The following is a 14,813-nucleotide window of genomic DNA, read 5'->3' as shown; positions in this document are numbered from 1 at the left end:
CTTGAAAATATGAAGCCTTATTTAGTGATATAAACATCGTCTTCGATTATTATAAAGGTAATGGTTGATTTCAAAAGTACATGCTGGGAAATTACTGCCAGGAAATATTTTGGTGAAAAACCCCGGCTACTATTGATTCATAGGTTTTCTTAAAACGTCAATACTGCCTTAATGCTTTGTGGATTAGGATAATTTGAGTCGAAGGTGTGACTATATCTTCTGTTGCCTTCGCCATCTTCATTGTTACGAAGGTTATGTTTAATAGGCGTGTATTTATCTATTTATTTATCTACGTTTGTGATTCGTGTAACTCAAAAACTATAAAACCGAATCTCATGAAATTTGGTGGAATAATTGTTAATGAACCAAGGACAATTTGATTAGATATTGTGAGTGATTGTATCAACAGTTAAGGTTAAAGCAACGAAAAGGTAAAAAACGCCTTTTTGCTGTATTTTGGTCATTTTTCCCATTTGCATGAAACTAGTGCCAAAATATGGGTAAATGTGCGTTTTTTGTTGATTTTCAGTAATAAAGAGCAAAACTATATGGACACTGCCACGGGTTGTTATAGAGACCAAGTGTTTTTATTGAGTGAAAATACAACGTTAATTAATTACATTGTTTTACAGGGTGCACAGACTGGGTGCTTTATAAATTTAATATTCATATTAGATACTTAAGTATGAAACGGTTCAAAATTTTTCATTGGTTCCACAACAGTAGAATATAGGTTATAACACCATACAGTAGTGTCAGACTTTATTTGAAAATAATGTTTGGTAACTGGATTAAAATGATCCGTTACATTAAAAAATACCACGACATGTTCGTTCGTTAAATGTCTAGTGTCACCATAGCATAAGTGGGAAAGGGCTATTCTCTCTGCTTCTGTGAAATGGGCGGAGCCTTGTCAAACCGCAACGAATGCTTACAAATGTTACAAATCTAGTTGCTATATTTCATACTAATGTATCATTTGACGTCTCGAATTTCCTCTACAAATATATAACATATACACACAGTAATACTGAGGGACATAATAGAAGGTAAATTTGAAGGCCGAAGACAAAGAGAAGGAAAAAGGAAGTTGATCCCAGATGACTTTAAGGGAGGAAGGAGGTATCAAAAGCGAATAGAGGTGGCCAGGAATAGAGAATTATAGAGACAGACTAATCCGTGAGTGGACCTGCCTTTAGGGCAGAACACTAAAGTAGAAGTAAGAATCTGTAGAAACATGTAGGGATTAATGGAGTATTATAGCTAAACAAATCCTTTCATTAACACCTACACTACTGCAGAATGTTCCGACAGCCTTAAAGTCACATGAAAAAAAAGAAGTTTCATTTATGGCTCGATGCTGTAAAAGTTTCATAAAACACCATAAATGAATTATACCGGCAGAGAGAGAGAGAGAGAGAGAGAGAGAGAGAGAGAGAGAGAGAGAGAGAGAGAGAGAGAGAGAGAATTGCTGTAGTTAATATATAGTAATCGACCAACATTTATCCATATCACATTTGTTTTGTCTTGATTTTGCAATGTATTCAATAAAAACTATTGTATTATGATTCCAAAAACTCAACGGTATTTTTCAAATGCTAGATTGACTGCTAAAGACTTAAGTCGGCCTTTAGACATTAATAGTTATTCAGATTCAACGGAGTGTACCATCTGTCTTTAGACCCTAAGCCACTTGCCATTTATACACCAAATTTCTTGTATTTCCCTTTTTCTATACTGTAGAAGTTGCCAGAAGGAACTTCCCATCAGGACGACATGGCTATCTCACCCGAAAATAGATTTTTCCTACGTCAAAATCCCTCTTTTTCGTCGAGCTTTGCCGTCTCATCGCCTGTATTCGTGCCCAAGATTGGCTAGCATTGACTTTTGAACTAAAATTCTATACATGTAGGCCACAGTAAAATCTCTGCTACGTTGATAATTCAATCTTTATTGCAAGAGCTTTAATTCGCCTAACGGGGTGTCGAAGACTAGTTTGATTAAAAGAAGGGTGAGCATGGAATAGAGAGCTTTTGTTGAACAAAATGAGATTAGGAAAAGTAAAGTTGTTTAATAAGATTGTCCTACCAGTGTTAACTTGTGCATCGGAAACCTGAAGCCTTACTAAAGCATTGAGACATAAGCTAGTCACAACTCAGAATTATGGAAAGAACAATGATGGGAATAACACTAAGAGATGGAAACAGAGCAACATGGACACGAGAGCAAACTAAAAACAGGATATTCTAACATGTAAGGAAAAGAAATGAACATGGACAGAACATGAAAGCTAATATTTAGTAGTAGAGTCGGTGGAACTTTTAAAGTTCGAACTTGTTGCAAAGGCTCTTCTGTTGAATAGGTTGTCATAAGTCTCATTTCATAGTTTATATATTACTGATATATTTCACATTCTCACTGAATGTTGTAAATTTCATATTTTTTATCAATCATTTATTGCTTATTCCGTAGTTCTTTTTCCCTTTTGCACAAGGCTGTTTTCCTTATGGGGAGCGTTGGGTTTGTAGCATACTGCTTTTCCAATTAGAGATGTAGTTTGGTTAAAATTAATAATACATTTTATTATTGATTTATAAACGAGTGTGTTTACCAGTTACAAACTAGCGTTTTTCCCTGGGCGTTGACCAAGCTTTGTCCGGTAGATTGTTTTTTGTCGTAAGGTATTTTATTTGTATCAGGACAATCTTTCATCTAGTTATTTCCTTAATTGGGACCTATCGTGATGGTATGTAGTACACCGCAAGAAAGTTTTTTTTCGGGAACTTGCCTAACTATACCACGCTCTCTCTCTCTCTCTCTCTCTCTCTCTCTCTCTCTCTCTCTCTCTCTCTCTCTCTCTCTCTCTCTCTCTCTGCAATTGTACGATTGTCGAATTTCTCGACAACATACAATTCGTCACTAGAAACTGTATGCTGTGTTTTCAATAGAAATTGGCTGGTAAATAAGTACGTATAAAACGAAATAAATGTGAAATGTACCAATGACGTTTTTATAACGTAACGCTTCAACCACTTAAAATTACAAATTTCTATGTTAAAGTTCCCCTGTGTTTTCATTCTTTAGCCATTTTCATATCTTCCTCAGTTAGTTAATTCCCCAATGACTGTCGTATGTGAAAGAAGTCGTAGTAAGCATTAAATTTGTGGAAAATTCAAATCAATTATCATATTTTGAAAGCGTCATAACATAGCCTCCATTAACTCTGTCTGCCAAGCGTATATCTAGTTTTGGGACAACATAATGTTTCATTTATGATTTACAAAGGGATACGGTGTTGTATCCCAGGCTGGTGGGTACAAAGCAAAAAAGCACCCCCCCCCCCCCCACACACACAACTTGGTAGGCGTTATGTACGGAGGGGCCCCACGTTAGTTTACGACATACATGCTTTTTGCCCTAGCTCTGTTTACCCCACCCCAACCAAAAGTCCGTGTTCCCTATGATAAATACGAACTTTGGTGTAGTTTATGACAGTTTGCGAGTAATGCATGGCGTGATTCCTTGTGCCTTTTTTTTTAGGTGGGGGCGTGGGGGGCGATGTTTATAACACCAATATCCTTGATGTGCCTCCATGAATTATTCATAAATGAGTAGGGAAAACCGAGTAATTTTTCGAACAAATGTATAAAACGTAAGACAACTAGTTGGAAAATATGATTTATGTATTTAACAAAATGTTATTTATTCTTTTTACGAAGATACTTTACCTTTTAGTAAAATTTGGAAATCCAATTGTTTATCAATATTCGTCACTTAATGTGCTAGTGCCGTCATAGCACCTAGATCTTTTCCCAGCTTTATTTTTAAGCCTTTTCCAGCTTTATTTCTGGGCCTTTTCCTCCTTTAGTTCTGAGCCTTTTCTTAGCTTAAGTTTTGAGATTTTCCCAAGCTTTAGTCCTGAGCCTTTTTCCAGATCCAGTTCTGCACCTTTCACCTGCTCCAGTTCTGCACCTTTCACCTGCTCCAGTTCCAAACCTTGTTCCAGATCAAGTCCTAGCTCTAGTTCTGAGCCTTTCCCTAGCTCTAGTTCTGAGCCTATCCCTAGCTGTATTTCTTAGCCTATCCCCAGCTCTAGTTCTGAGACTTTCCCCAGCTCTAGTTCTGAGACTTTCCCCAGCTCTAGTTCTGAGACTTTCCCCAGCTCTAGTTCTGAGACTTTCCCCAGCTCTAGTTCTGAGACTTTCCCCAGCTATAGTTCTGAGACTTTCCCCAGCTCTAGTTCTGAGACTTTCCCCAGCTCTAGTTCTGAGACTTTCCCCAGCTCTAGTTTTGAGCCTTTCCCTAACTCTAGTTCTGAGTCTTTCCCTAGCTCTAATTATTAACCTATCCCTAGCTGTATTTCTTAGCCTATCCCCCGCTCTAGTTCTGAGACTTTCCCCAGCTCTAGTTCTGAGACTTTCCCCTGCTCCAATTCTAAGCATTTCCCCTGCTCCAATTCTAAGCCTTTCCCCTGCTCCAGTTCTGAGCCTTTCCCCAGCTTGAGTTCTGGGGCTTTTTCCCAGATTCAGTTCTGCACCTTTAACCTGCTCTAGTTCCAAGCCTTTTCCTAGATCCAGTTCTGAACTTTGTTTCAGATCCAGTTCTGAGCCTGTCCCTAGCTCTAGTTCTGAGTCTTTCTCTAGCTCTAATTCTGAGACTTTTCCCAGCACTAGTTCTGAGACTTTCTCCTGCTCTAGTTCTGAACCTTTTCTCAGATCCAGTTCTGAGCCTTTCCCTAGCTCTAGTTCCAAGCCTTTCCCTAGCTCTAGTTCCAAGCCTTTCCCTAGCTCTAGTTCTGAGCCTTTCCCCACCTCTAGTTCTGAGCCTTTCCCTAGCTCTAGTTCTGAGACTTTCCCCAGCTCTAGTTCTGAGCCTTCCCCTTCCTCCAATTCTAAACCTTTCCCCTGCTCCAGTTCTGAGCCTTCTCTCAGATCCAGTTCTGAGCCTTTTCCCGGATCCAGTTCTCAGCCTCTCCCCAGGTCCAGTTCTGAGCGTCTTCCCAGATCCAATTCTGAGCCTTTTCCCAGCTCTAGTTCTGAGTCTTGCCCCAGCTCTAGTTCTGAGTCTTGCCCCAGCTCTAGTTCTGAGTCTTGCCCCAGCTCTAGTTCTGAGTCTTGCCCCAGCTCTAGTTCTGAGTCTTGCCCCAGCTCTAGTTCTGAGTCTTGCCCCAGCTCTAGTTCTGAGCCTTGCCCCAGCTCTAGTTCTGAGCCTTGCCCCAGCTCTAGTCCTGAGCCTTTCCCCAGCTCTAGTTCTGAGCGTCCCCCCTGCTCCAATTCGGAGTACTTCCCCCGGCTCCAGTTTTGAGCCTTTTCCCAGCTCCATTTCTGAGCCTTTTCCCAGCAGTTCTGAACCTTTTCCAGGATCCAGTTCTGAGCCTCTTCCCAGATCCAGTTTGAGCCTCTTCCCAGATCCAGTTTGAGCCTCTTCCCAGATCCAGTTTGAGCCTCTTCCCAGATCCAGTTCTGAGCCTTTTCCCAGATCCAGTTCTTAGCCTTTCCCCAGCTCCAGTTTTGAGCCTCTTCCCAGCTCCAGTTTTGAGCCTCTTCCCAGCTCTAGTTCTGAGTCTTTCCCCAGCTCTAGTTCTGAGCCTTTCCCAAGATCCGGTCCTCAGCCTTTCCCAAAATCCAGTCCTCAGCCTTTCCCTGGAACCAGTCTTCAGCCTTTTCCTAGCTTTGATTCTCAGCCTTTCACCTCAAATTCCATATTACAAATCACAGTCCTTAGGCTAGATTGGAATAACCCATCTCATGTGGAGAATCTATTTTTTGTTAAAGATGAGCGGGACCTTGGTTCAGGTAAGACTCCTGACAACGGGAGGATTGGAGCGCTAACACTGAAGGGTACAGCATCATGGCAATAACTTTGGTGTTGCAGTTCATGAACCTTCACTCTAATAGGGAAGTCTTCTCTGTCCAGAGACCTAAAAACCTCACATGTGACTAAGCTCTTAAGCTCTTGTTTTGAATCCTTCCTTTTGACCCCAGCGAGATGCTGAACAGTCATTTACATTTATACAGTATAGAACTAAGGCAATGGATGGGAGCAGTGATGTATTTGAATATAGTTAAATGGGGATCTTCACCTTCAAAGCACTAAGTTAAAGAAGAGTACACTTGCTTATACCAACTTACCTATAACTACAGCAGTTTTCTCCCTTCAACACTGAAAATAATAGACCAAATAAACATGTGGGATTATTCCTCAATTGGAATAAATAAAATCAAAACCTCATGGCAAATAATCTTGTCTTAACCTAGGCAGTAGGCTACTGGGAGGTCCAAACACACGGTCAGTGACCCGAGACAATTGCCAACAAACCACTATTCCATTAAATTCCACACACACAGCCCCAAAAAATGTAATGTCAGAATGAAATCAAATTCTACTTAGACCAAAATGAAAACTTATTTAAAGGGGGAATGGTCATTAATTAAACTCATAAGATTCTTGACCATGGGCGCTAGTCTTCAGAGAATGGTAGTCTTGAGTTCTGCCTCACTATTCCTAATGTACTGCACTTAGTGGAGTCAATTGCCCCTTCTAACTCCCCCCAAGCTTCGATCAGAAGTTCCAATGGGGATTGCTGCTTTATCCTCAATGTCTGCGACCCCTTGAGGGTTCTGTTTTACCCTTGCTCTTCTTGGAATCTGGATCCATCGATGTACGAGGGACAGGCTTGTTGGGACGAGTAAAAGCATGAAGCTGACTCATGGTAAGTAATTGACCCACCTTACAGCAGTGCAGCCTGCAACTTTGTGAGGTTGGGTTCAGGTCGCCAACGTCCAGCTTCCATCTCTCCAACACTAACGCATCTAGATGCGTAGGCCAGTGGTCTTCAGATGCCATCTCTAATTTAGGACAGGCTTGAAAGACTTGTGGCTTGTAAGTTTTAAGTAGTACGCTATTTAGAATACAAGGCGCAATCAAATAGAAATAAATTTCTATCATAATGGGATCAAACCCTAGCCCCTTCAAATGAAAGACAAGGTCGCTACCAGTTACGCCACCAGAGGCTCGTAAATTCGGAACCTAACTGCTAACTGCAATTCAGGTTTTACCTGGTTAGACATTAGCCTCATACCAGCGAGTTTTCCTTGACTTCCTGACCCACCATGTGATCAGCTCCCAAGCCCCCTCTCCATCCTGGTTAGGACAAAGGAGGGTCAATCAATGACTGCTAATAAGTCTACCTATAGTCTCCCCCAAACCCCTCAATCTTTTGCTCACAAGGATGGCAAGGTTGCAAACTCTAAAGAAACTTTCGAGTCTAAGAGGGTATCAAACCAGAGTCAGGCAGAACACCAGGCAGGGACGTTTTCATTAAGCTACCACAACCCACTGAACTATAGGCATTGCTTAAGTCTTTGCAGCATTTCATCTTCACTTGCTATGTATCCTTCTTTACCCTATTTCCAGCTTCCTTTCTTCCATCTTTGTTATCCAAATCTTTTAACGTTTACTACTTAGTGTAACTGGTCGATTGCCTGCACCTGCGAATGGGCTCATAGACCTCATTGTGTGGGGCTATATAGCCCAATTTCATAAATCTAATGTAATCTGTTAGCTTGATCCAAAGGCTCACCAAATGTTCATATAGTCTTGATAATGTTGTATCTTATTTCTTTCAAAGTTGTTAGTTTTGATTATTTCTTGATGATTTGGAGCACCTCATTCCCTTTGCACGAAGGTATTGTTCTGTGACTTAAGGACTTCCCATCTTTCCTTGCTTGGTACATTCACTAGCTATGCTCTATCGTTTTAGCCACGAGCTAGATTGGTTTCCTCATTAATTGGCAAACATATGTTTTGGTGGTGTTCTGGTGGTCCCCAAATTTTTTTTCTTTTTAATTTTGGTGCCATTTTTACCCAAAATAATCCTCTTTTGTTTAACCTTAAACTAGCTGAGAATGTTACTGTCATCCAGTTTAACTTTATCATTTAATCTAAAGTTAATATTTGATATTTATTTATGCGATGATATTCAAGTTATCATTTGCTGATCAATGTGAGTTTCACACATTCAGTTCTCTTATTCTCTTGATGCAAGTCCAAGAGCATTTGTTCTTTGTCACTCTCCATTTTAATGAGTTAAAGTAAAGGTACCATCCAATTTTGCAACACACCACAGAAATTCCTCAGTTGTTTTACGTTCCATGCAACCTACCCCCTCCTTCTATAGCTGAAAAGATGCGAAGTAGATACAAATCTAAGATATTTTTTTTTCAATATTTTTATAATTTTTCAATATTCTTATAATTTTTCATATTTTTCCTATATGAATTTAAGCTTTTTAACCCAAAAATTACTATTTTAAAAACATGATGAAAATATTAAAAAATTTAATTTCGTCTGCCATCAGAAACCCACATTATAAAGGAGTCTGCTATATAGATTTACATGTAATATAATAGATATTCATAAATCTGAGATGCACTGAGAGAAGAAATATGTGAACCACAGTATGGAAAGTGATTACACTAGTAACCAATCTGTTTTTTTTTTTTTTGTCCTAACTTTCTAAGGAGGGATTGTTAATCTAGCAATAGGAACAATGATGTTTTGGACCCTTAATCTTCCCCTCCTTAGCTTGGCTGCTCCTGACAGCAAAATGCACTGTTGACAAATTTTTTTTATACCGAAAAACTTCACACAACCTAACACATTTTATACAGATGGTATGTTGATACTGCCTGGTTAATTTGGCTAATTCTGTTTACCAAGGTATACCTGTTTCCACAACAGAAAGTTTTTGCTAGATTATGAATATTTGCCCCATTATTAAAATCTTTAAATGAATTTTTTTTTTTTGTTTTTCTGCCAACTATTAGACTTTCCTTATAAATTTTACTTTGATATTTTATTCAGGTTGAAGGTGCTCAGTGCACATAGTTTTGTTGCTTCTTGGACAATAATTGAATATATCTAGTTTTTCTTTACCTTCAATTGAAATGGAAGAACTGAATTTGGAGCTCGACTTATTTATCATAAAATCTTCTTTAGTAATTGATGATTGCCGTGGGTCCCACTGCAAAGGATATGTATGGGATTTTATTATCTTTTGTCAGTGAAATATCTGGTGTGAGATCCTTAACTTTAGGATTTCTTATGTTCAAGTTTTTCTGTTTTAGTGCGTAACATCTGTACCCTTATGAACCTAAAGTGTCATTCCACACGACTGTAGTTCTCCTGTAATCCTTACCTTTATTTTTTGTTAGTCTAAAATAAGTAGGCTGAAGTTTAATGAATTTCATAGTACTCTATGACTCGTGTTTTTTGGATCTACATCTAGTAATTTTGATTTTGGCAATGGCTCGATTTGTATCTTAGTAATAGTCTGGCTAAGTTTCATTCCTTTTTACCACCTGGAATTGTTCAGGCTCTTCCTACTACTGTTCACAAGTAGCTCTTGTACATTTTAGTCATCAAGAATCCATCTATGCAGTATTGCATTCTTTGCCCTATACCTCTTCCACAGGAAGCACAAAGCTGCTGTTTGCATTGGCTTTTATGTATTAATCTTTCATTTTGAACTATTATGACCCTATTTCATTAGGAATATTTTCCCCTTTTATATTTTTCATCCTTCATACCTGAATGTAATTTTTCTTCTTTGCTTTTTAGGTTTACTTTCATTTCTTGCAAATCATAGCCTTCGCTGCTTATGCGTTAACTGCTTCAGCCTTTTCGGTATTTTTTTCTCTTTGAAACTAGCATCCAGCATTTTTTTATCTGGCATGTCTTGATGGGTATATCTGCGCTCCATTTGGTCAAAGCCTTCTCTCCGGAAAAATTCCTTGGGTCATGTCTTGATCACTACTATTAGTACCCAAACTTTACTGAGATATTTTAATAGTGTGTTCTAAGTTTAGTCATTATATTGAACAGAATGTCAGTCATGGTTACTTTTTATGAAGTTTTATCCAAAACTGTAAAGGAGGAGTTTGTATTTGTGAAGCATACATTAATCATGAAGGACTTTTCTGAATAAGGGGTATGGTCCACTTGCTAAAGTTAAAATTGGTAAAGATGCATTGACTTATTTTGATTAAACCATTCTCTCTTGCTATCACGAGCCAAAAATGTTTTTTTTTTCTAATACCATAAAGCCACTTATATAAGGCTAGAGAACAGAAACTTTTTGCATAGGAAAATATGTACAACTTACAATGAACGTTTAAGACTTGTCATTCACGAAGATTCATCTCACATTGGAACATTTCCTGCCTGACTTGTAATTTTGTTATCACTTCAGCAAAGGTATAATGAAGTTTTAAGATGTACGTTGAAAGTACTGTATAGACATAAGAAGCATGACTATTAAACTCTTTGTATTTACTTTACAGGCTGACAACCTACTTAACAGGCTGAGAAGTTGTCTGAAGAGTTGAAACTACCGTTCTATGGTGAGTGTTCCACTTATGTTCATTTTCCTTATCCAATGTATCCAGCTATCATATTTTCTCTTATTTTCATTTGAGTGCTTCCAGTATTCATGCTTCTCTTAGTTTTTCACAGGTGCTGCATATAGATTTATGGTAGATATGATTATAAGCATCAACACAGTCACCATAGAATAACCTTGGAATAGACAGGCTTGCTTGCGTGCTTACTTTCTTTTAGATTTTTATAAATAAGAGATCTTACCCAGAGATATATAAAGGTCCTACCTCATTACATTCTTATTACCCCTAGGAGTTGTAGCGTCTTCAGTGCACATCTCACGGTCCAATGTTAGCATTACTTGACGGTCTTTGTATTATTCCTCCAGACAATAGCTGTACTTACTTTATATCCTTCTACTTTACCTCTCTTCTTGGTTCTTTCTTCCATCTTGCTGACCAACCTCTTCTAACTTCACTTCATAGTATAACTAAGTGTAACTAAGCTAGATGTATACAGCTATATACCCATAACCATCCTTGAAATTTCCCATAATGGTTTTTATGATATTAAAATTTTACTCTTAGACCATTCATAGAATCAAATACCACACAATGCAAGTTACACCTTCATAGTGAATTAATACTATCCTGCAAGTCTCTAAAACTATTTTAATATACAATTATGAAAACATGTATTCATGCATTCTCAATATTTTCATTTCATAGGACAAAACTGTTGCATTATTACTCATCCTGTAATGGTAATCCATCCACATTCTTCTCTACCTGTCATACTCTCAAAAGAGGTCTCTCTCTCTCTCTCTCTCACATACACACACACACACACACACACCTTGCCATATATTGATGTTTTAGCAGCAACTTCTTCCCTCTTTCCATTAATTTTCCAAGAAGTCGATCATAGATTCTCAAAATGTCTATCCCAATCACTTTGACAATACTTCATCACTCTTAACAGCTAAATTGCGCCTTGTGTGTCCAATTTTAGTCATTGCTTTACATGCTTCGAACAGCCTATTATATTCTCTCCTCCTCACATGCCTTATTTATTTTATTTTAAAGGCTGTTTTTTTTCCGGTTCCATACAGCAGGGGAACCCTACTCTACAGGACCTACACAGTCATTTTATCATATTCGTTCGAAAGCATTCAACAATTCACATTGCGTATTCCTCATTTGCTGTTAAGTCGTCACTATCGAATCACTCACGGAATAAGAAAGTTTTCAGTTTCCTATTGAAAGCCTTAATATCTTCAATCATTCGGATATCTTGTGGAGGTTTATTATATAGTCCTGGGACCGCATAGTTAAAGGCTCTAGAGCCCACAGTTGACATATATTTAGGTTTCAATAATTTGAAACCATCTGTAGCTATTCTCGTGTTAACACGATTTGCTGACTGCACAATGTTTAGCAATTCTCTTGGATATTTTGGACGCTTGGTTCTGATAACTTGATGGGTCATTGTACACATTGTAAACTCAATTCTAGCTTTAATAGGCAGACAGTGTAAATCCATTAGTATAGGGGTGATCGTTTCTCGAGGTGGGCCACTTTTTATCAGTTTTGCTCCTCCGTTTATTGTTTTGTAATTTCTTCAGTTGTGCTTTTGGTAAATTGTAGTAGATGGAGTTACAGTAGTCAATCCTATTAATAACACGATCTATCACAAGTTTCTTTACATTCACCTTAGAAATATAAATGCAAATATTTTATCCAACACAACCAAATTGCTGATATTTCCTTACATACAAAAGAATATAGACATTAAGGTTTTCAAGATGAAACTGAAGACTTTCTTTGACAATAAACGAGCAATATGCGGTGTGAAATGTTGAATGCTTTCGAACGAACAAGATAAAATGACTGTGGAGGACCTGTAGGACAGGTAAATCTGATTAGGTCTATCCTACCAGAGATCTACTTTCTCTTTCATTAAAGATTTTAGTCCTTCCACTCTCATCTTGAACACGCTACAGACAATACATCTACTACCATTTAAGGTGGTTCATTTAATATTATATTACGTATGTCCAGTTTGTGTTTCACTTTTTACGCACCCTCTCAGAGTATCCCACTCAAGTTTTCGAACTGCCCTAGCATTCACCAAGAGGTTTTGTAAATTGAGAAGACCTAATCGACGAAACTTGAAATCGCGTATTTATACCAATCCTCTCATTCAACCATATTTCTCTTGAGTAAAAAATGTCGGTGTTGGACTACCCAACCAATTTCTGCCTTTCTTTTACCTACTGTTTGCAGTTCCCTTACATGTCGTTCTTCTCATAATTATGATCATATTGCCTAGCAATAACCATGGTATTAAGAACACCACTTAATGATTTCAAAACAGGGTTATCCATTCCATCATGAACACACACCACATTCTTATGCAGTCGACTCATAGCTACTAGAGTGTTTCTAAAAGTCATCCCTCTTGACATAAGCAAAGTTTCCAGTTCTGTAGCATTTTTCTTCAACTTGGTTTGCAATACGAAATAAAAAAACACAATTTGGTATTTCAAAGTTATAGATTAGTTTTGATTAGTGCGTTCTTTACAATTGAGTTTCCTCTGTTTGAACTTTGAGATGACCGACTTTGAAAAGGTCAGTTTGTTATAGCGTATCCATGCAAAGCTATTCAATTTCCACCCAACTCTCTCTCTCTCTCTCTCTCTCTCTCTCTCTCTCTCTCTCTCTCTCTCTCTCTCTCTCTCTCTCTCTCTCTCTCTCTCTCGTGTGTTCTTACAGAATATTGGAAATCATAAGGCTGTTTTTTTGTAGATGTTCAGATTATCACCTCCGCCAACGAAGTTGGAAGGAGGTTGTGTTTTCACTCCTATTTGTGTTTGTAATTTATGTATTTGTATGTGAACAGCTTCTTGGCCACAAATTTAATCGTAGAGTAATGAAACTTGCAGGGATTAATTATTATATAAAAAGGAAATTATTAAATTTTGGAAGATCAGGGTCAAAGGTTAATGTCACTGTTAAGCGAAACTCCAATTCACGTAATCAGCCATAAGTTTGGACGTAGTTGTCACAGAGACTTCTAAGTTGGTTCATATCTAAGTATATGAAAATCCACGCCAGTTAATATATGCTAAAGTCAAAGGTCAAGGTCAAGGTCGAGCAAAAGGTCGAGAAATAAGCTGCCGTGGCGGAGGTTTGCGCTCTATTGAATGCTCCTCCAGTTAGTTTATTAGTTTAGAAGAATGACACAAATGAGGATATGCCACTTGTGACTATTATACTTATTTCAATTTAATTATCGGTGATGAAATTATAATTACTGTGACAATTTTCAAGTTTTCGAATAACAATTTTCCAGCAACTGGGTTATGAATTGCAAAGCCGAATATTAAGAAGGTATTATTGGTAGTGACATGATTTTGGGAATTACTTCAATTGCATGAATACCATCATTTTTCGGTATTTCCAACCAGGATGCCAGATAGCTGATAATCAACCAATCAATCTGGACTTCCATGCCATTTTCCGGTAATAAAAATTAATCCTAATCCTTCAATCTATTAAATGACTTTTGCATTAACATTGACGAGCATAGTATCCATAGTTCAGATATTTACAAAAATAATGTACTCTTGGGACCAACAGTCATGGCAATAGTTTGGTAACAGGGAGTGTGTCAAAACTATTCAATTTACGTCGTCCAGATTTAAAAAAAAAAAAAAAAAAAAAAATCATAAATATATTGAGCATAAATTTTATTAAAACTATTGTATTCAAATCGTTTAATCTAACTTAATGAAATTTTTGATTTGTAAGAATTATTTAGTTATCCATTTTATTTTGTAGTAAATATATTATTAAGTTCCGATATTCAAGTTTTTGAGCCAGTTAAATTTTTTAACAATAACCCTCTTGTTTTCAACAGCAGTTTTTGGTATAAATAATTTGGGAATAAAAATTCCAAACTAAGTTTAATAATATATAAGTCACAAGTTAGGAATACCAGATTGTAAATTAATAGTTTTTTAAAGATTCCTTTCATTTATAGTTTCAAATTTATAAAATCCCAGTTAGTTTTTATTCATTTGATGGTGAATACCTGCATACAGTAAAGCGGAAATGGAATGTTATAGTGATATCCAAAATATGGAAGATAGCTTTTGATGATATGTAAGAAACCCTCCCACACACTGCAATGCCCGACCCTAACCCTGGTGAATATGGACTGACTTGAAATTATCACATTTTCTATGGGAGGGCTTTCTTCGGTGAATTTATAGCACTGCCACTAACTGATGATGACTGATCCAATTCCAACTAATTTACCTTCTGGCGAAACCTTTAACCGACCCCCCCCCACACACACACAAACACCTTTCCTGTAACTAGTTCACGCTGGGATTTCTGCCAGTTAACTTACACGAAAATCTATATAGG

At 37.6% G+C, this 14,813-nt stretch overlaps 1 protein-coding gene across 4 annotated transcripts in view; it reads left to right on the top strand.

Annotated features, from left to right (window-relative positions):
• LOC137656437 (gastrula zinc finger protein XlCGF57.1-like) overlaps nt 1-14,813 on the top strand; it is a 155,775-nt gene that overhangs the window by 66,130 nt on the left and 74,832 nt on the right. For 3 of the 4 annotated variants that reach the window (XR_011046973.1, XR_011046970.1, XR_011046972.1), the window contains exon 2: nt 10,344-10,403. The gene's annotated coding sequence lies outside the window, so the exon portion shown is untranslated. Of the gene's footprint in view, nt 58-10,343; nt 10,404-14,813 lie in introns of all 4 variants that reach the window. The other variant, XR_011046971.1, reaches the window with a different exon arrangement.

Source organism: Palaemon carinicauda, chromosome 1 (assembly GCF_036898095.1).
Source record: "Palaemon carinicauda isolate YSFRI2023 chromosome 1, ASM3689809v2, whole genome shotgun sequence".
NCBI classification, from domain to species: Eukaryota; Metazoa; Arthropoda; class Malacostraca; order Decapoda; family Palaemonidae; genus Palaemon; species Palaemon carinicauda.
Note: the sequence above shows the minus strand (reverse complement) of the source record. Positions and strands in the feature narration are given on the sequence as shown.